Here is a 27,332-nt window from a genome sequence, read left to right as displayed (position 1 = left end):
CTTTAACTTATTGTAGAGTTATTGCCCCTGGATTGGTTTAAACTAAATTGCGCAATGTAGTCCAAAGTAATAAGACGTTTCGGGACAGCGTGAAATCTTTTGACGGGATGACAACTATAAAATATCAGATCATAAAATAAGTCATCCCCTCATTCACAACACAACATATTCGACGGGGGATATAAATTCAATGAATTTGCTTGTTTAAATAGATTTAAGACTTGATCGACCTCTAGTTAACATTACCTATTCAAAACCTTTCAAACAAGGAGAAGTTGAAAAGATGAATGTATCATCATGGTTGAAGCATATTTAGCTTATATGATACATTTAGACTTTAATAACCGTCTCTTTCTTTGGTATCCAATATAAGATATTGATAGGCATCTACGTATCTGTCGCCTTCATCAGATACGCTAAGTGCAGCAACGTTCAACGTATATCTAGAACGTTCCACGGGGATAATACTTGGTAGTTAAACAATCCTTTTTCCTTGGGGTTTGGGTCGGGATGTGAAGACATATACGAAATTCATAATTTTATACACTCATTATCAAAAAAAGTAACAAGAATTATCATCAAACAACGAATCTCGCCGCAAAAATGAAAATAGTACATTCTGAAAAGGTGTTATTTTCAAGTTTAGTTTATTCTTTTATTAATGTCTTATCTGTATACATCATATACATACAACACAAACAATTTAACGTTAAAAAGTATACAGCCGCTCTATACAGAGCTACAAGAGACAGTACATACATAAAACCTTTCAATCAATTTAAAAGCTATTAACACATTATTAAAAAATTACATAGAATTAGAATACACATGAAAGCAGTATAAGATATCAAGAGACATTGAGCTACAGGTCTTATTTCAGAACCCCAAGCTTGAAAGCCCAAATTGAAGGTTCAATGTGTAATGTTTCGTGGATGGGGTAGGTTGAGTAAGAAAAAATACAACTAATTTATGCAATTGGAATTACAAGTATGCCACAGGACTCCACTTATGAACTAAAATGAATATTAACTCGTTGAATAAAAGTGATAAAATGATCGGCACAGCCTTTTATTTTATTATTTTATTCAGCTCATTAACTAAACTCGGTTAGAAAGACACTTATGTAATATGCTCTGTATCTGAACTGAGAAAGCATTTCCATACCTTCTTGTGCGGGAAAGTCTTGATGAACTCGCAGCTAACCTGCAAAAATATAAAATGTTTATATATAAATCTATATTGCATTGAATTACCTCAAATGTGTTGGACATTTGACAATTTACTGATAATATGATCACAAAACATATCGAAATAAATCAAAAGACCGATAAGATGGATATTTACCATATGAAAGTATTCAAAATGTTCCCTAAGATTGCTGTATGCGTTATAAATTAATAGAAATCTAAGGCATTAAAGTTCCGTAAAGCTTTAAATTTTGAAACAGCTGTCAAAATAGACTGTATGCCTACTTACATGGTTAGGAAAGCTCTACTTTTAATACTGCACATGAACTTTTACGGTTAAAGTCATCAAGGGAGGTAATCAAAAACAATAGATTTAATAAATTATTATTATACCAGATTTGTTGAGCGCCCTTTTCATATGTAATATACGTTCAAAGGCGCTTTACAATTAAACATGTGACACATCGCAGATATGTAGGAAAATAACAAAACATGACATACGCAATCACAAAACTGAAACTGAACAACCTGATTAAACGCCTTTTTTATAAATGATATTTTCAATGGCGTTGTACATAACAATAAAAAACAACAACAATATCATAAATGAACAATGATAATATTTACAGCCTTATTGTAACAAACAGCCATGACCGCACCCCCACCCCTGAGGTCGTTTTACCCCTATTGCCAATACCAGTGCTTTAAACATCTGGTACGCCCAGACGGGCTGCATATAGTGGTTCAACCTCCCGGTAAATGGTGCCATCATGTACTGTTTTAGATAGAAATACCACACATTTCAAGTGAAACTCAAGTCTTGCGAAAAACACACACATAGAACGTCATAACCCTGTGGCATGATGAAATAAAAGATGGATTGTCAATTTAGTTAATTACATGATGAATTGTACAGTTAAGAGACCTTCGTCAGCGACGAATGACTTGCTATAGTTCTGTATTACAAAAATAACAATGGCATATTTATTATGAATAGAAACACTCACAGATGGTATCTATGTGTTGTAGAAAATTTTGAAAAGGTGTGTTTTGAGAGCTCTTTTGAATGAATTAAGTGATGAATCTTTTCTGAGATTGTCAGGGAGAGAGTTCCATAGTTTTGCGGCGGCAACCCTGAAACTTCTATCCCCGTAGGTAACCAGTCGACTTTTTTTGTGGCACAAGGGTTGTTGCTGCATTTGCTGACCTCAGATTTCTAGTTGGCACGTACATCTCCAGTAAGTCTCTCATATACACCGGTGACTGTCCATGCAAGGCCTTGAATGTTTGAATGAGAATTTTGTATTTGATTCTATCTTGTATTTGAAGCCAATGAAGATCTCTAAGGATTGGTGTTATATGTTCAAAACGGGTTGTTTTCGTGATAAGACGTGCAGCTGTGTTTTGGACATTTTGCAGTTTGCTCGTTGTTGATTTTGGCACGCCATACAAAAGAGCATTGCAGTTATCTAATCGTGAGGTCACAAGCGAGTTTATCAGGGTTTTTGTGGCTTCAGTTGTCAAATATGGTCGAATATGACCAACGTGTCGTATTTGGCCGTTGCATGTTCGAGTCACAGAATTAACATGATGGTCCATGTGCATGTTCGAATCAAGCGTAGCACCAAGGTTTCGAACAGTTTTTGATGGTCTTATGCTCGATTCGCCAACTTTCAGTTCTAGATTTTCAACATGTTTGGAGTGTTTTTGACTCGAAAAAAGAATTACTTCAGTTTTGTCTGCATTCAATTTTAACATGTTTGAATTCATCCATGAGATGATTTCTTTTAGGCATTGTTCAACTCGTGTGATTGTGGCTGCCTTTGATGCTTGGTCAACTGGTTTAAACGATAGATAGAGTTGGGAGTCATCTGCATAAAAGTGGTGGTTTAGACCGTGGTTTCTACAGATGGACCCGACTGGCTTTCTAATGTGGTCATCAATATTCAAATCCTTGGCAAGAAAACAATTACTGGAAATAGGATTTAAAAAGAAATTAATAAATTATATGTTCATAACGGAAAATGTGGCAGCCGCATTTTAAACAAATACATTATGAGCCTTTAAAGTGAACAAACGAGTAAATGTCTCGTAATTTATAACTGAACCTGTTCTGCCTATTCCTATAAATACACATGTTCATGGTGCTCGTACGGGAAGGCCGGACAAAGGCACTCCCGTGATGAATCTGTTTGTTTGGGTGTACAAAATTAACTACCAGTTTTACAGTGTTTTTGTTACCTCAGTCCCTTCAACCACTGATAACTTTTGCCCACGTTGGGGCAAGTATTTGGACTACAAACATATAAATGATATTAGGGATACCTATTAACGACAAACATTTAAAACAAAACAATTTCTTTAAAGCTCATAAAAGATCTTCGGAACCGTTATTCACTATCTGGTAAATAAAATGTTCTTATTAATGTAGTTCGTCTTTCGTATCAAAAATTAGTTAGGCGAATTTCAAAAGAGAAATATGCTTTTTTTATCATTACCATGATTACTGAAAATGAGATGGAATAAAACGATAAAATACCACATCAAAAAATTATTACAAAAATGATAATTCAAAGTTAATCCATGTTTTTTTTGCATATATAAAAGACATGCGAGCTCTCTCCATATCTCTTTCATTTCCGGTATCCATTTGCTTATTTTCGCTATCATGTGACGTCTGTATATTTTATGGTTCCATGGTAACAGAACGTGGGCGATGAGGGTTGCGTGCTTGTGTGCTGCTATGTACAGTTTGGCATTCCATTCCTACCAGTCCTGCGACTAAATAAAAACACAGTGACTGATAAAAATGGCACGTTTATACTGTGTTTGTCTTACTTAAGCCCGCATCCCATTTTTCTTATCCTTCTTTTGCCGCTTGTGATTCCTGTAGTTTCTTTTTGTATGTCCGTGCGTAGTAAATATTTCTAACTCTCCTATTACTCCTGGGTTCCATTTAAAAATTGTCTGTTCCATAAATAGCCTTCCATTCATTCCATATTTTGTTCGGTATTCATGGGTTCCCGCTATCGTATACTTGTCTGTTCCTAAAATAGCCTTCCATTCATTCATAGTTCCTTCGTTTTTGCGTACCTAGAACCGTTCATTCAGTTTTTCTTCGACGTTTTCGCAGAGCATCTTAACCATCGCAGCATTTCTACAGCATCGTTCATGTAACTCTGACTGGCTAAACTGAAAATACGTCCTTTTTTGTGTTGATCAGCCCTTCGCCTTTTGGAAAACCATCTCATTTTCCACATCTTCAGTTTCAGAAAACAATATAGAAAAAATACAGCTATTCTGTAGAAATTGCGTCTGCCAACCAAGCGGGATTCCAAAGCGAATACATGTACTTCTGTTATATCAATATCCGTCTTGTTCCATTATAAATACTTGGCTAGATGGAAATGGTGTTGGATTATAAAGCAAAACATCCCAATTGCATTGTTACAAAGCTTTATCTATCCCTAATAAACATAAATTCAATAATTCATCCTTGCACCGTAAACCATATAATCAAAATATCCTTCATTATTCATAATAAAGAACGACATGTGACGAACCTCCAGATAATTTATGTTTATCAAGAAAAGCAACTTACATAACGCACTATTATTCCGGATTACAGATGCAGATCTTCATAGAGCGCCTCTGGATTGGGAAATGACAGGACAGTTCTAAACGCAGGTGCTTAAAACAGCAATAAAAATATGTAGCATTTACAATGGTATATGGTAAAAATGTTACAAGTCTCTCGAAACAAAATGTTTCCTCTGCTAACTGCAACATCAACTGCACGTGTTGCAAAATATAGTAATGTCGCTGGAAAAAACTGATATTTTTTCATGAACGAATATGCCAAAGAGTGAAACAGACAAAACCTGTAAAGTTCATAGCGTTGCACTTATTGTCACGCTGAAAATGAAATATTTTCCGTCTTAGAAAATATATGGCGTTTCTTAGCTTCTTAATATCACATGCAACAAGAAATTGATTAGGAATACAACAAGTTATCTTATGAGCAAGACTTTCTTCAGACAAATCTGCAAAATTTCAAGGCTGGTATATTTTTCTCTCAAGCTAAAGGCATATCTATTAGCTTAAAGGCTCATATTGCCTTTGTTTAAAATGTGGCTGCCAAATTTTCAATAATGAACATAAAATACATCGATTTCTTGTTAAATCCTATTTATGATAATTATTTTCTTTAATATTTGTCAAAGGTTTGAATATTGATCAACACAGAAGGAAATTTTATTGAACCTATTGCTTTTCATTACTGTAAAAGTTAATGTGTGGTATTAAAAGTAGCGCTTTATTAACAATGTAATCATGCAACATTAATTTGAATAACTTTTCCATCTGAATTTAACATAAACATTTAAAGCCTTACGGAACTTTAATACAATCTTTTTCTCAAACCAGAGTAATATCTTTTAGATGAAAAGTTACTTATTATATAATAAGATTTTAGTTGAATAAAGATAAATAAAATAACCTTGGTTTTATTACATGATCAGTTCGTCTTTGAACTTGAAATAAATTAACGAGACTTGATAACAATATTTAAACCGCAAACTAAATTAGTACTACATGTAAGACAAGGCCACTTCCGATGCATATACTATTTGATAAAGACTTGTTTATAGTAACTGTCTTTCATATTTTCTTTATACCGGTGTGCGCAACCACAAAACTCAATTAACTACATGAATCGCAACCATATGTTACTTTGAGGTTCACAAGGAAGAACATATCAAACAAAGGTAGCCGAGGTAACCAGAGTGCTCGTGATGCCGCGGAAACCGCAAAAAACAAAGTTTGGTTCCCCCTCCTGTCCGGGCCGCTTAACAGTGGTAGTCCGCGAAAGTGGTACGCTGTAAAACCACAAATAATTGAGATGGCGCTCCCAGGTCGGCTTTGCGACAGCAAGGTGTGGACGAATGTTGCTTTGTAACTACATTTCTACATAATAAAACCTCAGGAAGGCTGCATGTCTTTGTTGAAAAGAATAAAATGAATTTTGATTGAAATTTCCTTTCCTTTGTTTTCCTCTCTACCTAATAATAAAATAACCAATTACACAAATTATGAATACACGTATGGGATCCTAAAACGCCCAAAAACTACATAAAAAAGGATTAATGCTAATGCAAAAATAAGTATGCCAAACGCGAACTTTTAGTTTCTAATTTAAACTAATATTGTCAAGTCATTTTCCAATTTCAATATTTTTTTTTAGTACAATTTTTTTTTTCATATACAAAATAAATTGTCAAAGAAGTTCTACAAGAATCTACAAAATCTACAAATGAAGAATGCACTAACAGAGAGCCTTTCCTTTTTTTTTGGATCAATAAACTTTGAGATCTCCGAGGACATACAAGTATACTAAGGCTTGGCATATAATTATAGAATTACCTTCATAGACAATAGTTTTTATGGAGGATTGGTCACTCACAGACACTGTGTGGAAAGGACATTGAACAATAATTGTCATCTATTCTCATCAAAGTCTCAATACTTACTTTCAATTACATTTAAAGGTAAATGGGTACGGCCCACGTAATGTTCTGGATCAAGCCATAATTTGCTATTCTCTCCCTTTATATCTTAAGTTCCTCGTTACATTTCACATACAGTTTAACAAACAAAGAATTTAGTGCTAAAAGTAATTGTTTATAAGTACTAATTTTCAGACAAACAAAAACAAGTTATGTTGATAGTTTTTTTTCTAAACAAGAACTGTATGTTAGCTAATTTTTAATCATTGGACATTTTTGACCAGACCCTTATAAAAAATCTTACTGACATTACAACAAACTGGTACAAAAACTTTTAACAACCTTTGATAAGACTTTTAGACTGACTTATAAAATCTATCTATTATAAGTCTATCTATTAACTCCTGCAAAATTAGACAGAGATCGAATGGTCAGAATTGTAGTTCTCTTCCGTACGGGCCCCATGATAAACTGTACAATGTTTAAAGATCTATATATAAAAATTCTCTAAAATCAGCCTTAAAATGAAAGAAACTACTGCACCATAATTAATATTAAAATTGCCAAATTTTTAAAAAGTCTATAAATAATAAATTATCTGAAATTAAAAATGATTAACATGTAGTTAGAGACATAAAATACAAACTGCCTGCTGCAGACATACCTGGATAGTTACACCAGTAAAATCTGGAAACAATGCATGTCAAAGAATTTAAAGATAAAGAAAACTTCCAGATCAGCGAGCTTGTTAAAATTATTCAAACATGGGCGCGTAATTATTATTCTACTGTTAAATTGATAATAACTGTATTATTTACGCGGAGCATTTGCATCGAATGAGGCCAGTGGGTCACAAATGAATTAAATACTAATGAATTTAATCAACCGTATAGCGGGACAAGTACTGTATAGAAAACATTTTTTGAGAATTGCATTTTTTTGTCCTGACGCAAATGAATCAGAAAAATTGCGGGTCCGATTATTTGTACATCCTTGATCAGAAAGGCACGACCAAGCAGAAAGTACGGCGCAGAACTCCAACAAGGAAATGTTGATATTACTCATTGCAAAAGTCGTGTTAAACAATTTTATCCCATATCTAATGTCATTTGAGTGAAATACGCCATTACATAATTTTTGTATTACACTAGCGTAATGAAGCTTTGACGCTGACGTCGTTTTAAAAATATGGACGTTAGACGAACTGATTTGATCTTAAATACGTAAAGAAAGAAGAAATGTTGATGTTTCACATGTGATAAAAAATAACACATTTGTGTCTTCTTACATCGACTTTATTAAACTATTTGAACAATATTTATAAAATGCTCGGCATAACCTCGCATTTTATCAGTTTCATGAACTCGTGTAATAAATTCGATTTGAAAAGACACTCGTGTACTATCCTCTATGAAGGAAACAATGAAAGACTCATTTGGAATGCAGTTAAACCATATAAACATAACAGGACAAGCAATGAATTGTACGCCCAGAACGTTGCGGAATTCCATGTGATCCAAAAGGATAATCATACGGATGTTTAGCTTACACTTTACTTTCTAGCAAACTTACAAAACGATCAAACTTACAGAACGTTGCGGAATTCCATGTGATCCAAAAGGATAATCATACGGATGTTTAGCTTACACTTTACTTTCTAGCAAACTTACAAAACGATCAAACTTACAGAACGTTGCGGAATTCCATGTGATCCAAAAGGATAATCATACGGATGTTAAGCTTACACTTCACTTTCTAGCAAACTTACAAAATGATCAAACTTACAGCAATCAGACCCGATTTTCCACCTGAACAGACTGTACACTGGCATGTAACACAGACCTTAGAGAAGTACTTTGTCGTCACCTAGACCGTGAAATCATTGAATTATTTTGGGGGTATCTTTCAGAAAAGTCACGCGAGCACCAGACGAAAAAAGGTACGTCTGCTTTCATACCTCCCGAATTTGCACCGTCAGGATTTGTGAAAAAAGTGAATAGATTCTTTCAGCACAAATGCACCTGATTACACTCTTACTAAATGCCGTCCTCTCGGATTTCGTCTGGGGTTTAAATAGTACTTGGGATTTATTTATACATCTGATCACAAAATACTTTTAAAAGGGTTTTAAAAGGTATTCATAGCTTTTATAGAACAAAAACAGTCTATGCCGAGGTTATTAATTATGACCACTTGAACTTCGTTGCGTGTTGCACCATCCCCTTTTCCCAACTGTAATCCCAACTGCAATATGTGGAGTATCTTTTATTTCATGAAAAGAGTATGGAGATATGGCATAACTCTGATTTAATTTCCATTTATTATATCCCGATTTTACGGCCCAAACCAGAAAAGAAACACTGAATATTTGTTGCAAAAACTGTGTAATTTACGCTCCTTGATGAAGTTTCTTTCCTTAACACCGGTGTTTTCAATGGTGCAGGAAAACTAATCGGGAAGAAAATGATTCTCTTGCTGAAGACAACATTCGTCTGTAAATCTGTGTATTGTTTCTTTTTTTTTTTTTTTTTTTCTTAAGTAAAACAGGATAGAAATCAACTATATTGGTCGTAGTTTTTGTTCTTTATAGTAAAATTTTCGATTCAAAAATATAAGTATTATTAAAACAATATCGACTCGTTGTTGCGCACGTTTGAAACTATTAAGACGCCATTTATGTTTCCCAGGCTTCAAGTACGCTTCTATCAGGAAAAAATCTCATTCGTTTTGTCTTATTTCTGCGAAAATGTCCCCGAAGCCGAACCGGATATTCTCATCCTCTCGCCTTCAAGTAATGAAAAATTCGTATAGCTCTCCACAGCGGTATCTAAGGTTTACAATTCTCTATTTGCGGAGGGTTCAGGTATGTTTTGGACAGGAATTAAAGAAAACACTGAATACTGTTAAACGAAAATTTTCAGAATTAGTTTTGAATAAATACTTCTTACAATTAGAACTCTACACATTTTTTATATTTTAGAATGTTAATAATCGGCAAATCCCAGTTTCCTGGGATGCCAACTTTTCTATCGGGTTTCGTTACCCTGCGACATCAGAAATTCGTTAAAATACATACCGTATTTTAAAATACTACGATCACAGCAAATATTTGAGATGTTAAAACGATTTTAAGATGCCAAACAGTGGCTATCTTCTAGATAAACATGTTATATATATTTCATATCAATACTGTTGTTTTTCACGTGAAATGTATGATAAATATAAGTACCTATAATCCACACCTATATATACATCCTAGACTTTAACGAATCATAACCGAATCATAATGTTTCACTGTTTTCGAAGCCTATGCGTACGTTATACTTAAAGGCACTGACTTCCAGATTTTGGCTAAAAATGATCTTTCTTTAAAAACGAAGTTTGGTCATATTATGATCATAAGGATATGAATTTCTGTTTTTAAACAATCTTTAAAAAAATGCCAAATCAAGAAAAAAAAACCTATGCCTGAGTCGGGAATCGAACCCGGGCCGTCCGCGGCAATAAAAACTTAAACCAAAAACATTTATTTGTGCACATGTACATGCATTTTTTGTTAGGAACTGGATAGTGTAGTCAAATGAAAAAACTTTACAACTACATCATCTAAAAACATTTCAAAAGTATAGAAAATTTCAGCAGGAGGGCGATGATGGCTCTCTATCGCTCAATTTCGAAATACAGCGAGCTAAAATCTTACTACAGGAATTTTAAAAATACAAGTAATTAAATGCTAATTTAGTAAATATTAAAATGTACATAGACTTTCTAAGAAGACCTGTTTTTCATGATGCGGGCCACAGTTCGAGCCTAGCCTTACTTATTTTATGATCTGTTATTTTATAGTTGTCATCCCTCTGACGGGACAGCGACAGTCAAAAGTTATCACGCGGTCCCAAAACGTCCTATTATTTGGGCTAAGTTTCGAGCCCAACACGTATATGCATACATCTTTGTATTTATAACACTATTATGTAAAAAATGTTTCTATCTATATCTGAGAACTTGTATTACTTAAGAAAATCCATCCCATCCAAAATGAGTTTTTTGCAGCAATTATTATGAAAAAATGCTATTACGGTCAATACAAGTTATCTATCAAACTAAAAGCTTCTTTGTTTCTTAAATAAAGAAAAAAAGACGTATAAAAATTAACCTTGATCTAATCATTAACAAATGACACTTCTTCACTTATATAATTATATAAGTATCTCCAGTTTTTATTTTATGACCCACTAATATTATTTTTGACACAAAAGTTATAAAAATGACATTTGAATTAGACGTCTGGCCACTTTTTGCCGTTTAAGTGTTTGGTGGCAACAGGCTTTTAAAGCTGGCCCAGTGTAGAAAAGGGAAGAGTAACCAGAACTAGAGTGTAGTTTTATACAGAAAAAAAAAACAAAAACAAAAAGACTTTTGTTGAAACTGTTATTTTCTTTTATAACAGATTAAAATAAAATTAACCCTGTAATAAAACATTCTTGTAAAACGTATATATTTGGTAAACGTAGTTTTTCATACAATATCAGTTCAATGATAATAATAATATTATTATTATATTAAACAACGTAAAGACGACAACGACGACAGTATTAATCATAATTATCGGATATCTATCACTTAGACCGCTCCCGTTTCCGTAATTAGGTTGGTTGTTTTTATTATTACTTCATCGAAATGTCAGTAGATATATTTACAGTTGGAAAATTATAATGCATAATTTGGTAAACTCTTAGACTAACACTCAGGCAATTTTCAAATGACATGATTTATTAAATATATTATTTTTAAAAAAAAGAATAATTTTTCAACGTCTTGAAGTATCATATATTTAAATAAATTGTGACCATTTTTTTTCCAAAGCTGTATAATGTTGTAGGGTATACAAAATCTTTCAAATAATGTTGATTAGATGCAATTAAATTTGTTTGTATATGTTATTGCTCCTATATAACTAGGAAATCCGGTCAATCAGAAGCATTGCAATCACTAAAGCAACGGATATTTTCATTCTTTAAAATTAAAAGAAAAAAACTTTTCCCAATACAATAATTTATCTATAATACTTATTACTGTGATAAAATACAATGATATGTGAATTAATATATTTCTAATAATACATGTGCAAGTATGCTGCGAACAATATCTCTAACAAGAGCACCTCCTACGGGTGCCATCGCTCGTCTGCAAGTGCTGGTCAGTATGTAAGAAAAGAGTCATAGTTCAGAATTATTAAGTATAAAAAGGGCCATAATTCTGACAAAATGCAGTTAGAGTTGTGGTTCTTGGCCTACGTAGTCATCTTATGATGATAAACAGGTGTGCTAAGTTTCAAAGCTGTAACTCATAGTTTTTGCGAAAAGGTGGACCTAAACAAAAATGTTGACCAAGAAATCCAAATTTTCTAAGTACATAAAGGGCCATAATTTTGACAAAATGCATATCAGAGTTATGGATTTTGGCTTACTATGTCAACTAATGATGACAAACAAGTGTGCAAAGTTTCAAAGCCGTAGCTCTTACAGTTTTTGAGAAAAGGTGGACCTAAACAAAACTTTTAACCAAGAAACTCAAATTTTCTAAGTACATAAAGGGCCATAATTTTGACAAAATATATATCAGAGTTATGGTTCTTGGCCTACTAAGTCACACAATGATACCAAACAAGTGTGCAAAGTTTCAAAGCTTTTCGAGAAAAGATGGACATAAACACAAATTTTAACCAACGCCGACGATCAAGTGACGACAATACATCGTATTTTTTTTCAAAAATCTGACGAGGTAAAATTAATATCTGCTATATATGCACTAACGATTACATGTACATGCATACCTGTTCTTGCATTGCTTCTCCATATCTCCTCTTGTCATCCCTGGGCCCTGTAATCACATATTAGTTTTGACAAAAATCCACACCAGAACGTGTGATGAAAAACGAATAAATGCGAATAAAGGTTAAAAGTGTTCCGAGTGTATCGGTTTGACAACCCTGTGAAATCACTGGAAGTTGACATTTTCATAAATCTGTTATTATCAATATGTTTATAGCGACGCAGAAAAATAAAACAAATACGTAACGTTAACATTTATAACTGACAGTACGCCTACCATTCGAAGCCCTACAAGGGATTTGGCAGAATTATTTTCCGGTTAGTGACACGTGCAGAGGATGTTTCCAAGGACATGTTAACAATCTAAGAAATGATAACGACTTCTCCATTAAACTGCCTGGCAGGTTAAACATCAGTGCAACAAATGTCTACAATCCGCAGTTGTCATACGCTGGCACCATTTCTGTAGCAGGGCAATCAAAGACAGTATTTGTTCATGTTTCCGGACACCACTTACTTTATATTCCCTTGGTTTGGTTTCACAGCAAAGTTGTCCAGGACCCGCAGGATTTCAACTGTGTTATAGCTGCGATAAAAATAATTCTATTCTCATCAAGAGAGTATCTTCAACTGTCTCCAAAACAATTATATACACGTAAATATATAAATGAGCCGCGCCATGAGAAAACCAACATAGTGGGTTTGCGACCAGCATGGATCCATACCAGCCTGCGCATCCGCGCAGTCTGGTCAGGATCCATGCTGTTCGCTTTCAGAGCCTATAGCAAATAGAGAAACTGTTAGCGAACAGCATGGATCCTGACCAGACTGCGCGGATGCGCAGGCTGGTCTGGATCCATGCTGGCCGCAAACCCACTATCTTGATTTTCTCATGGCACGGCTCAAATACCTTTCTTTATCACCAAATTGTATTCAACAAAGACGTTCTGTCTTCATAAAAATCATTTCTTCATTGGCATACACCTTTCAATATACATTGTGTTATTTTTTGTACATGTTGTTAAATAATATGTGCCATTCTCAGGACTTGCTGCTTCATCTCCGCCAATAGACAGTAACTGTTGCTACATATTTACCAACATGCTTCCATGGTGCTCAGTAACTGTTGCTACATCTTCAGCAATATGCTTCAATGGTTCTCAGTAACTGTTGTTACATATTCACCAATAGGCTTCCATGGTTCTCAGTAACTGCTGCTACATATTAACCAATAGACTTCCATGGTTCTCAGTAACTGTTGCTACATATTCACTAATAGACTTCCATGGTTCTCAGTAACTGTTGCTACATATTCAACAATAGGCTTCCATGGTTCTCAGTAACTGTTGCTACATATTCACCAATAGACTTCCATGGTTCTCAGTAACTGTTGCTAAATATTCACCAACATGCTTCCATGGTTCTCAGTAACTGTTGCTAAATCTTCAGCAATAGGCTTCCATGGTTCTCAGTAACTGTTGCTACATATTCACCAATAGGCGTCCACAGTTCCTACATATTCACCAATATACTTCCATGTTTCTAAGTAATTGTTGCTAAATATTCACCAATAGGTTTCCATGGTTCTCAGTAACTGTTGCTACATATCCACCAATAGGCTTTCATAGTTCCTACATATCCACCTGTCTAAGTAACTGTTGCTAAATAGTCACCAGTAGACTTCCATGGTGCTCAGTAACTGTTGCTACATCTTCAGCAATAGGCTTCCATGGTTCTCAGTAACTGTTGCTACATATTCGCCAACAGGCTTCCATGGTTCCCACTTACAACTGCTACATCTTTTGATGCTGCATATTCACTGATAGGTTTTCGTTCACCAATAGGTTTTCATGGTTCTCAGAACATGTTGCAACACGTTCGCCAATAGGTATTCATGGTTCATTTGCTTGTTGATAACACAATCAAAGTTATCAGCATCTGTTGCTATACATTCACTAATAGGTTGTCATGCTTCTCTATACATATTTTGCATGGCTTTCCAAACCTATTGCTATTCATTTACACAGACTTTCAGGTTTCTCGAAGCTTGCTTCTGTAAGTTCACCAACAGGCTTTAAGGATTCTAGGTAGCTTGTTGCTATACGTCGAACGAAAGATTTCCGTGATTTTCCGTACTAGCTGCGACACATTCACCATTAGGCGTTCAGTGTTCTCCATATCCGTTACCACGCTCATTAGGACTATAGGCTGACATGTTTTTCTGTGCCTGTTACTAAACTATCCAGTAGGTTTGTATGCTTCTTAGTACCTGTTACCACACATTCGAAAATAGGTCGTCAGATTTTTTTCCATTGACTATAGGCTCTCAGGCTCCTCACAATGTCTGTGTTTTGTAGAGATGCAGAATCATCGGACAAGAATCAGACGTGGCATCATTGTCAGCCCCGTTTAATTAAAGGTGAAGCTCAAACAACAGTACCCAAGTAAGAATTAAATTATCTCAACATTCGAGCCAACATCCTAAAATCTGACCTGTTGTTTGCAAGAAACTATTTGAAATTGCGGGTGATAACTCGGGTCTGATGCTGAGGCATGGTGAGGGAAATGTCTTAGGTAGTAGTTCCTTTCCGGTGTATACCACTGATTACTATCTTGTTAATGGTTTGTGGCGCCACTTTTGTAACTGATGCTTTGTTAGCCTAATGAAGTGTCGCTGTTGTAGTTGATACCCATTGGCTAGCCGGGTAAAGTGTCCATCTTGTTGCTGATACCAGCTGGTTAGCCGAATAAAGTGTCGATCTTGAATTGATGCTTGGCTAACTATGTCCCAACGTTTTCCTTCGATCTTGTAGCTGATGTATGATTAAGCGTGTCGGCTTGGTCTTGTAGTTTAGTTGATGCGTGATTTTAAGTTCTCCCTTGTAGTTGATGTATGATATAAACGTGTGTCGGCACGATCTTGTGGTTGATGCGTTCTCCCTCGATCGATAAAATGCCCCCCTCCCCACCCTCCCTCTCGATTTGCAGTTTATGTCTGATGAAGTGCTCCCTCGAATTTGTACTTGATGCCTAATGAAGTGCCCCTATAGCTTATCTGTGACGAAGTGTTTCTGAGAGTTTGTAGCTATTGAATGCGTGATCACGTGCTCACTCGCTCTTGTAGTTGATTCGTGATATGGTGCCCCCTCGATCTTGTAGTTGATATCAAATGAAGTGCTCCCTCGATTGTAGTTGGTGCGTAATGAGATGCTCACTCGACTTTGTAGTTGATGCGGGGTAAATTTGTAGTTGATGCGGGGTAAAGCGACCCTCTATTTGTAGTTGATGCGGGGTAAATTTGTAGTTGATGCGGGGTAAAGTGGCCCCCTCTATTTGTAGTTGATGCCTGTACGAGACAGATGATGCCATTTGTCATGTCTGAAAAAGTGTCGCCAACCTGAGCAGGTGTCAGTTTTTGCAGCTGATGTCATGGCTAGTCTGATGAAATTTGTTTGTGTCGATTAATACTGGTTATTTGTGGTTATGTGATGCTGCCTAGACGCTGGATGAAATGCACAGTAGATCTTGTGGAAATATGATACCATACAGCAAGCTCGACGTAGGTAACGGTCTATTATATAGTTGATGGCGCTGGGATAACCTTGGGACGTGTATCAACTTTAAATGATATCGCAGTGTGTTGGCAGGTGTGGTGATGACTCGAAGTTTGCCCTGAAGTTTCATAATGCCGCCGTATGGCCCATCAGAAAGTCGCCGCGATGGTTCTACGCAGCGACTGACGGATAGGGCACAGGGCAACAAAATAAATTGGTGTCATAACAGAAAACTCCCCTTCGAATTGCGTTTGGTATTTAGATTAACGATAACTGTTTAAAGAAATATAAAAAAAAAAGAACTATTAAAGAGACTCTTGTACTCTTGTTCTTACAAATGATGCAATATCCCTTCGGTGATCAAGCGTTTAGAAATAAATGAATTACATAAACGTACAGATATATAAAATAACCCGGTCCTGGGATGGGCAAAATTGTACACGTCAGTTTCGAATCGCCGACTTGTAAAAAGGAAGTGAAGATAATGTTTTCCAAAAATGGACAGGTTATATGTAAAGATAATTACGTTTTACACATCAAGTTAAATGGGTAGTGACATCTTGACATGATAACAGTTTCCTATTTCACAAATACATATCTTGACTGTTTTGCAATTGTTCAACATTTGAGCTTAAGTGTATAATTTTTGGGTTTACGAAGTTGTTTCCCTTGATGGTTAAAATACAGTACAAGTTAACATCAGCAACTGACAAAAAGTGAGCTCATGTCAGATAACGGTATACATCCATCAGTTCAAGCGACTTTTCCATAGTCCATATTTGAACTTATATGTCAAAATTTGTTATGTTCATTTACTGTATCTGTGTGTTAAACAAGTTTAATAGGCTCGAAGTCACAGTAAATAGCTTTAATGTTTCTTTTTCGAATGCCATAAGGTTACCGAAACGTTTCTATTCATTATGCGACGGTGTAGCTTTAAACCTTTTTAATTTTAACCTCACATCCAGTCATTGTACCTTACATGTTATATTGCAAACTTACAACATGAAATTATAACCTTTTGTTATCCTGTATAACATTATCATATCTAATTGCACCCATTTCATATTCTGAAAAGAAAAATAACATGCGATAAACATGTGATCAATATTATAATCTTCAGAATAATTTCCGACATGTAATCTGTACTTTCCATGGATAATTTAATCCAAACAACAGACAAAAGGGTCTGTAACCTCTTGTATTGACCGGTGTTTAACCTGGACAACTGCAGTCATTTACGGTCAAGCACTATAAACAACTATAGAAACTACGTCATTCCGCTGCAGAGGTTTATGCATGACTGGATTTTGGTTATGCAAGCTATTACAAAATGATCTAACCCGCATGGGGACAAAGGTTAAGGGTGTTAACAAAAAGTATTAATATGTAACAGGGGTAGAAGTTCATAGCTGCAGTTTCTTGTAAATGAAATCGAAAATTGCAAAACAATATGGATTAAAACGCGCGATATGCATGTCTGTTGCTACAGTATTGATCCATAATACACAACAATGTTATATTTTGAATAGCTACACAGAAATAGAAAATTAGTATTTCTTCACACACACTCTTCTGGCAGATAACACTAGTGCTTTAACTTCTCACAGCAGAAAATGATTTATTTCCCTTGTACCCCAAATTATTACACCCAAAAAGACCCATAATAACAGTATTGGTTTCCTTTAAGCATATTTGAACTGAAATATATTGAGTTCAATGTTGTAATCACGTATTAAACTACACGCACTAGATATTTGTCAACTGTTGAAGTATATAAATACTTATGACGTAAATGACAAGAAAATGCGCAATTACCAACGAAATATCCTGTTGACAAAGAAAGTGTGTCTCTCCTCATAAAGGGATATAAATTCGACATTGTGATTTAAATCAGTCATCTTCATTCTATGCCAAAAGCCATGTGCTACACCCTCTCCCCACCATACCTACGTCAGGGAATATTTGATCTATATAGTACAGGTCATAAATAGTTCAAAGAACGTTATATAAACTTAACCATTTAACTTGTAATTTTAATTTTGGTGTATAAGTCATTACGTATGTCTCTGGTAAACAAGAAGTAAAACAGAAATGTTAAACACATGTAATAAAAGAAATATACAGTACTTATGGTCGATCAAGAGCAGGACGGAACAAGTTCTAAAGTTGTCCTCGTGGTATAGGCTATACTACGCATCCGATTTATGTACTATCAATAGTTTATTCTGTATCCTTTGTTGCTAACGCTACATATCAAACTAGTATAAAGTCACATATTTATTCATCTGCCAGTAACACACCAATGACGTTTGTGGTTTTCTTTCGGAATGACAAAAATGTACAGAATTCACTGCTCGGGTTGGCAAATACACAATAAACGTTATAAAGCTAAAAACATCCTCGGCTCGTAAAGAAAAACATGTTCTATATAAAAACATTACTATCCTTTATACAGGAATAATTTGGTCATACCTTTATTTAGATTACAGCGAAATCTCCGTTGATAAGCCATGTCCCATTTTCCCACCCAACTATTGCGTCAAGTCATTTTTATCGTTAAACATGGCGTCAGCTTCCAAAAGTATCTAAAAACTGTCCCTTAAGGTACTTTCATAACAGACACTGTAAGTATCCTGTCGACATTTAAAAAAGGCTTTAAAAGCCACAACGAACTTGATATCAATACAATAGTTAATAAAAACAAGGTCCTAGAAAAAAATACAGTACTAAGATAGAGATGTACTTACGCGTAGTTAGCATCACAAAAATCACAAACTAGGAAATGATTAATATACGTACCTTGTGTGAGACATATGTTTCATAACTTGTTATAGTAGGTGTCTGCGCACCTATATCGGTACTGCGTGGCTAGTATCTCCCCATGGATAATATATCTACATTCGTTTTGAAAAGGTTCATCGATTAAATAAGCCAATCCTGTATCAAGCAGTTTGTAAATAAATTATAGCTCCAACTTCAATAAATTCCTCCACGGTTTCTTTTTCATTATAATATATCTATAGCGTACATAATATAGTACATCCGCATTACATTACAATATAAACCGATACTCGCGTCACTTAGGCAATACAAAGATAAAAAGTAATTCCTGTGTAAATTATTTTAAAGTAAATTAAACGTTAAATATTTTATTTCAAATATTTCAAACTATCCAACTTGAACTGAGACCACGTTTTCGTCTGATTCAAGTATCACATGTTTCACCTTGACACCGCGTGCGAGAATGCTATCGACCGTGTCCACAACAACCAATCAAAGGCTCGCTTACATTCTCAATGAACCGATAACCAGCCGATATTTTCCCACCGCATGACTGTTTCATTCATTAGTAATCTTCCGAACAAAAGTACTCCTACATGAGTAATCTTTTTTTTTCTTTTCTCTTTTTTTCTTCGAGTTTTGACTCCGTCAAGTTCAAACTAAGATAACCTTTTGAAGCAAATTCCACCTTATTTGAACCTTGTGATATATCGACCAAGAGTAAAACCCTTTTGTACGTAGTTAACACATATATATATAAATATATATATTTTAAGTATAATATACTACTGACAGATATTTCCCCCAGAGACAAATGCTATTTCAAAATAATTTGCAATAACAGTTGTTTGCCATTCTTTTATTTACTTAACCGCCTTTAATGTCAAATAACCTCGTGATGTGTTTTTTTTGTAAGGACGTTTGTGGGTGTCCCTGCCTTTTTGTGGTTTCATTGATAAATATTAAATGAAAACTTCACAAATATTTCAAATACAAATTTGGGCGTAGATTATATTCATTGAGCTAACGTGATATGTACTTTTGGAAAGAAATTTCTTACACTTAACATCTAATCAGCAGTCATAGATTTCCAAATTTTTGGCCCCGGTAATCTACATGTAACTGAATGGCAGTTGAATTTACTTAGATGGCATATACTACTTTTTGTCTTATTCCGTCTGCTATTATGTTGTTTGCTTCCAAGGGATCTTTTAAAAAGTATGTAAAACCATAGTTTTCGGAAAGTTGTCTTTTTAAGTCTCAAATTCGATGAAAACAAAAGTAACCATACAGCTTATGACTACAATAAGATATAGGTCACTAAATAGAATGTTTTACTCAACAAAGAAGTACGGGTAGTTACTGCTGAAAAACGTGCGATGTTTCTCATTACAGATCTGGGGCCGTATTCATAAAGCATCTTAAGTATAAGTATAAGAAATTGATTATTTACTTAAGTATTACTTAGGTATGAAATCTATTTTACTTAAGTATATTTGTTATTCATAAAACAACTTAATAAGTAATTCTTGGCTTTTATTGTGGACGAAAACATTAAAAAATACAACATTAATTTCAGAAAGATACAACATGCACAATTATGTTTAAAGTGCTTTTATCTGAAAAACAACACTTTAATCGTACTCACGACGCCATTTAAGTCATTTCTTACGTATCTTAAGTTTAAGCTGTTTTATGAATAGGACTTAAGTTTTTTACTTAGACTTAAGCTGAAATCACCATAAACTTAAGTAAAATCTTCAACTTAAGTCAAAATATATATTTAAGATGCTTTATGAATGCACGTCAAACATACGCTTTTTTACTAGTCCGCAAGCATTTAGTGTATATTATGTATAATATACTTACTAAATCATCATGGTTACAAAATATAATTATATCTTTAAACGTGTGACAAACGTATTGCTTCAATTTAGTTTTCTTGTTGATATCATATTGAATACCGACCAGAGAGCAAGTCTCCATGATGAGAAATAATCTTATTTACGTATCTAGTAACAGAAACTATTTTCCACCTACCAACGCATTCTTAGTTGTAGACATTGCCATACCTTTCATTCTGCAAATAGAAAAACCAAAGATATTATATTACGTCAACAAGTAAACAACGTAAGTGGACTTTCTCTGAAATTAATGGCAATTGCTTTTGCAATTATATGTATATTTCTAGACTTACAAAGTCTGTTTAGATCAAGTAATCTGTAATAAAGTTTATTTCTTTTTTTTTTATAATGACACTGATAATTTCTAAGAAAACCCTTTTCTCTGTAGGCTCATCTCTTAAGAGTCAGAGATAAGAGATATTGTAATTTTTTTTTTCAGAAAGTGCTATTTGTGAGAATTTTATGGTAGATATATTTGAGCCGTGTCATAAGAAAACCAACATAGTGGGTTTGCGACCCATAGTGGGTTTACGACCAGCATGGATCCAGACCAGCCTGCGCATCCGCGCAGTCTGGTCAGGATCCATGCTGTTCGCTTTCAAAGCCTATTGCAATTAGAGAAACTGTTAGCGAACAGCATGAACCCTGACCAGACTGCGCGGATGCGCAGGCTGGTCTGGATCTATGCTGGTCGCAAACCCACTATGTTGGTTTTCTCATAGCGTGGCTCATTTATTTTAAAGGGCTGATGCTAGTCTAATATGTTCCATATAATATATGTTTGTAAGAACCTGCTATGTTTGTTTTCTTGAAATAGTGATATTAATCTATTTTATTACATGTTTTTGAATGAATAATTGACATATTAGAGGCAAATATATCTGATATTTTCATCGTGAAAAATACCAATTATATTTTTCACTGGTAGGAAACTATAAAAACGGGTAAGTTTAGTAAAAACATGAAATAAAAAGAAAATTTGGTTGTAAGATCAAAACATCTTTCACTCATGAACACCATGTCTTACATTTTCACTCATAGTGATGCCACTCGTGAAGATATTGCAACTGGTGTTCACTCGTGAAAGGTATTTAAATCTTACGCCGAAACAAACAAATATTCTCTATATAACTGTACTATGTATATAATTATATACTTACACACAGACATAGAAAGTTTTTACTAATATAAGATAGCCTCCGTGTCCGAATTGTTAAGGTCGATGACTGAATCACTAGCCCGTCACCAGTGTGGGTTCGAAACCACACTTGGGGATGGTTCTACACAGATGCCCGCTCATGAAACACTGCACGGAGGGACACCACCTGGACTCTTCCTCCATATTAATAGCTGGAAAAATCGCCCTATAACCTAAATTAAGTCTCTAAACCAAACAAAATGAATACATAAATAAATAAATAAATAAATAAATAAATAAGTCTTACCAGTATATACATTCAACCCTGTTGGCGTCAGTAACGGAACTACTGGAATTTGTTAGAAGATGTAATTATGATATGCTTTATGAAATTCAAGAGACTTTTCCATTGAAGTAACTGTAAATATATTTAAAGCTCTGAAAATTTTGTGCAGTAGCGTCTTCACATCGTTAATTTGACCAAGGATGCTGCACATTTATATAATAATATAAACTTGGAAAAGGTTGACCCTATTTTGTTCACGTATGCTTTTACGTATATGCTTTAAAAATGTATAATGTAATAACATGGGTCAATGTACTTTTTTCTCCAATGATCTCTTATCCTTATGAGACACTGAAGAAAGTGTCCGCAGCGGTTGTCACATTCCTGAAAAGCGACAAGTGTATCGGTAATCTAGGCTTTACTCTACACATATACATAGGTGTTCCGCACACTCAATATTTCATATAATTTTTATGACTTTTATCGCATAAAGTAAACCATTCAAGGTGTGTTATTTCTTGTCCTGCAAGATACATACTTTTATTACTCCTGGTTAATGCAAATTTGCTTTTAAAACTGTGTCGTTGTCAGGAAAATGTATCAAATCACTAGTCCTATAAGTATATCTAAGAAATATATGTGACCTTGATGGTGCGTGCGATATTTAGGATAAACAAGGTTAAGCGCTTGTAAAATTGAGATGTTATGACTGTTTCGTCAAAGTGACGAATTAATGTCTGTTCGAACAATGACAGTTTTGTTTTGATATCAAATATATTGATAAAATAAAAAACAAAGCTAAAGTTATTGAAACGGATCTTTGTTTAGTTCACTCTAAGCAGCGGCAGGGTGCGTTGCTTTAGCATGTTTTTTTTCTCTCATTACTCATAAGGATAACCATACTATGTTGCGTACCCGATTGAGCATTAACGCAAGTGATGCTAGATTTGCGACCAGTGCAGACCAAGACCAGCCTGCACATCCGTGCAGGCTGATCATGGTCTGCACTGTTCGCTATTCAGTGAGTAAATTTTCAGTGAACACCCCTTCGAATAACAAATGATACTGCCCAAATTGAATGATGGACCAGTCCATTTTAGAAATTTAGCGGGGTAAGGGTTAACATGGTACTTTCTATGAGGATCTATTGTCTCAAATTGTCTTGAGATAACAATATATGTAAAACTCTATTGTTGTCCTCAAATAGACTTAACTTACCAATATTTTAAACGGGCAAAATATTAAGTACAGTGTGGGGATTCCATGAGCAACCAAAGCGTATCTTAAATTGTCCTAAATTATCAACAAGAAACAGACAATTAAATTATTCTAGGTATTAATTTCCCTCCCTGCTGAATCAAAGGCTTTATAACAAGGGAACTAACCTCTATATTAGACAAATATGATGTACTTTTGCAGACAACTCTTTAAAGAAACCAGATATCATGCCATTTTCCGTAACAAATAAAGGGTGATACTTATATGTGCCAAGCCACGAGACTTTTGGCCCAAATGCGGCAAACGAGATTTCGAGAAAATCTCATGTCAAGCGTGACGTCTTATTAGTAATTGTTTCTCGCACCTGCATTGCAGATGATCTTGCATCATTATATTGGCAATAACTTATCAGGCATTTGCATAGTACTTTCATTTTGCATTTATTTGTTCTCATAGCTATATGTCAGTAAAATTTATTAAAGCATAACTATGAAAGCATCTCAAAAAATCTATGTGCATAAGATCACACATAAGCCATTTAGATTCTACGTTTTAATATCGCTAGGGAAAGACATCAGCACATTTCAGTACATTTTGTATTCTGATCACAGACTGAGTAATATGTATTTCCAATAACATCGATCATTTAATGTAATTACCATAGGAAACTCATGCATGTGTCATATTCATGTAAGCTCTTGATAAACGAACACATTGGTAAGAAAATACATAATGTAATAAAACAAGAACAAGAAAAAATACAATACAAAAAAGGTAAACAGTAATGTTTGTTTGTGCACTTGGACCAATAAATTGGAAGTTGAATCTAACGGTAAATCTTCGAATATAGGAATATGTCGCCTTCTTTACATTTACACATTCCGATTGCTTGTATTTAAGAAACTGTACTTGTAGTAATAATTTCATACGTCAACTTTAGAAACGAAGTTAAACTTACCGCCATTCCTGTGTACCGAGAACGGGTTACAACAGAAATTTCTACGCGCATGAAAATCATGCCTGGCAAGAAAAAAATCCAAAATGTGATGGAAAAGTTGCCTGAGATGATGACTATCATGATGAAAATGATGTTTTGATAAAAGGATGAAATTTTTTTGACGAATTATGCCGTGTTTGCGTGACTAATAAGACTGTACAGTGATAGAACTGTTGACAGACAACAACAGATCAATATTGGGAATTCAGTCATTCTTCTTGACCGCTTTTGTCTTACGTATTGCGCACTTTCTATAACAGATAGTCTGAATATGAACGAACTAATATGACAGTGCTAAGTACAATACTGAATTCCATTGGACGAGTTATTACTGCTTTGTACGAGGCCAGTGGAATTTAGTATTGTACTCAACACTGTTAACTTACCTCATTATTTCACAGCAAACAAAATAAAATAAATGATAAAAAAAAAAAAAAGATTTACATATTTTAACTGACAAACAACAGCACACATTAATACATGATGAAGTTCATGTTATTCTCTGATTTTACGTTTGTTAATTTTCCATTTACTTCCAATGCCAAAAGAAATTGAAAACAATTTTTCATAGAATTTTGAACCGAAACCATGATCATCTTATAGGAAACACTCTAACTAAGAATTTTAGTACTCGCACTTACATGTTGTCCCGCCAAATATGAAAAATATATGAGCCACGCCATGGGAAAACCAACATAGTGGGTGTGCGACCAGCATGGATCCAGACCAGCCTGCGCATCCGCGCAGTCTTGTCAGGATCCATGCTGTTCGCTAACAGTTTCTCCAATTCCAATAGGCTTTAAAAAGCGAACAGCATGGAGCCTGACCAGACTGCGCGGATGCGCAGGCTGGTCTGGATCCATGCTGGTCGCACACCCACCATGTTGGTTTTCCCATGGCACGGCTCATATGGATTTTTTTGGGACTCGAGTCCAATACGAAAAAAAAGGAGTTTGTGGACTATAGATTTCAGATGCTGCTGCATATACTTAAGAAATTGTGAATGCATTTTAAACACACAGTACAATACTGGGTTCTACTGTACAGATGACCTGCTGTTTTTGTTTTGTTTTTTCTTCTTCTTTTTTTGCATGTTCTTTTTTTAAAATTTCAGCTGTAGATGTTAAGATGAATGTAGAACATTTTTGCTTTAACCCTTACCTTGCTAAATGTCTACAATAAACTTGTCCATCTTTCAATCTGGACAGTACCATTAACTGTTAAAAGGGGTGCTTACCAAAAAGATACTGACTGAATGGCAAACAGTGCAGATCTTGATCGGACTGCATTGATGTGCAGGCTGATCAAGATCTACACTGGTCGCAAAGGCAGAATCAATCCTGTCGGATAAAGCGTCTAAAAAGCAACCGCCGACAACAAACTAAAGACATTTAATCTTATCACTACAACATCTATACGCTTGTTATAACTACTCGATTTGTCACATATTTTCGCGTTATCATATAGATCTACTGTCACATAACGTCTTTTACAGTAAGGAATATTCGCTTTGAAGGCATTTTGTTTTTAAATGTGTTAAGTAAAATGATACCGATATTTCAATCAATTTAATTCATTTAACAATTCCTCTATGGATCATTAAGACTATGTATATAAACGACTAGGTAACATATTGCGAAGCGGATGCTCGTATCTACTTTGCTGTAGTATTTTAAGCATAGGTAGCATATCGTAAAATGACGTCATGGAAAACAAACAAACAAGTTACATAGCTGAACATATGGTAAGCATCGAAAATTTTCCTTATTTCTGTAATAAACTTGGTTTAATTTGCATACCTCGAAAATCATTATTTTTATGTGTTTGAACCCACTCTTCATCAAAATGTGAAATAAAATGAATTTACGCATTAAACTGTTTTGGTAATTTGTTATTACAGAGGTATCTGCAGTAACTAAACAGAATGTTTCCCCGTCCGAACTCAATACTCGCACATCCTATGTCTTATTGTTCTTTGTCGTTTCGAGACTTCACAACAAGGTAGTCTTGGCATTCAATTGTTAGTTGTTTAGCTTCAAGAGCGAGCATAACGGTCTTTGTCGTTTCGAGACTTCACAACAAGGTAGTCTTGGCATTCAATTGTTAGTTGTTTAGCTACAAGAGCGAGCATAACGGTCTTTGTCGTTTTTGGTACTGGTCATGCATCAAATATAATTATACAAAAAAGTTTCAAACAGTAGATTTACATTTTGTGTAATTTCTAAGTTTAAACGATGCATTTTCTTGTTATTAAGTTTACCAGATATTGCGTATGTTAAGACAGTGATGTAACCAAAGTGTTTGTCAACGTGATGTTGTCTTATTCACAAGGTCATGCTGTCATGACACCGTTTGTTGACACTTTGTGTGATTTTTCTCTCGGTAACGTGCGACTTATACTGATTCATGAAGGCCTAATTCACTTTATCTAAATGCACTAAAATGTATTCATTTTCTATCAATTTCAAACTGGGAAGTTATAGCATTTTAAATCTTAAAATTATAGAACGGCCAGGTGAATTAACATATCGTTTTAGAAAATGTATTACATCATAAGCAAGATCAAAGAAAATTTATTACAGCTACTGCACAATAAAATCATATTTATCTTTTTGTAATACATTTGTATATAAAAGAAAATCGTAATTTAGTTTTACGTATTGCGAGTACCTAACTTCATGAACTTGGTAACCGTAAAGACTGGATACGGTGTTGACCTATTTATATAGGATATCGCAGCAATATAAACGAGGCCACTGATACTGGTTTAAAACACATCTCTTTAAACTAGAACAAAACTAAACAAGTATAAATAAAATGAAACTAAACTGTACAGATTGTCACAATGCAGTCTAACACTCAACATTTAATATCTGTACGCGAAACAAATTACAAAACCCAATAGAACAATAATTAGCGGACAAAA

At 34.7% G+C, this 27,332-nt stretch overlaps 1 protein-coding gene and 1 long non-coding RNA gene across 4 annotated transcripts in view; both read right to left on the bottom strand.

Moving 5' to 3' along the window:
- LOC123527175 (lisH domain-containing protein ARMC9-like) overlaps positions 1 to 13,039 on the bottom strand; it is an 80,069-nt gene extending 67,030 nt beyond the window's left edge. The window contains exons 1-2 of one of the 3 annotated variants that reach the window (XM_053523175.1): positions 4,789 to 13,039; positions 1,165 to 1,203 (exon numbers count right to left, since the gene is read on the bottom strand). The gene's annotated coding sequence lies outside the window, so the exon portion shown is untranslated. Of the gene's footprint in view, positions 1 to 1,164; positions 2,049 to 4,788 lie in introns of those variants that run through there. The other 2 variants (XM_053523174.1, XM_053523176.1) reach the window with 2 other exon arrangements.
- A 3,237-nt stretch (positions 13,040 to 16,276) lies between these two features.
- LOC128548427 (uncharacterized) lies at positions 16,277 to 19,989 on the bottom strand. Its single transcript, XR_008367039.1, has 2 exons — positions 17,898 to 19,989; positions 16,277 to 17,149 (listed from the first exon to the last, which is right to left on the bottom strand). It is a non-coding gene; the product is annotated as an uncharacterized LOC128548427 (long non-coding RNA).
- Between the last annotated feature and the right edge of the window lie 7,343 nt (positions 19,990 to 27,332).

The sequence above is a fragment of the Mercenaria mercenaria genome, chromosome 14 (genome assembly GCF_021730395.1).
Source record: "Mercenaria mercenaria strain notata chromosome 14, MADL_Memer_1, whole genome shotgun sequence".
In the NCBI taxonomy this organism is placed as follows: Eukaryota; Metazoa; Mollusca; class Bivalvia; order Venerida; family Veneridae; genus Mercenaria; species Mercenaria mercenaria.
Note: the sequence above shows the minus strand (reverse complement) of the source record. Positions and strands in the feature narration are given on the sequence as shown.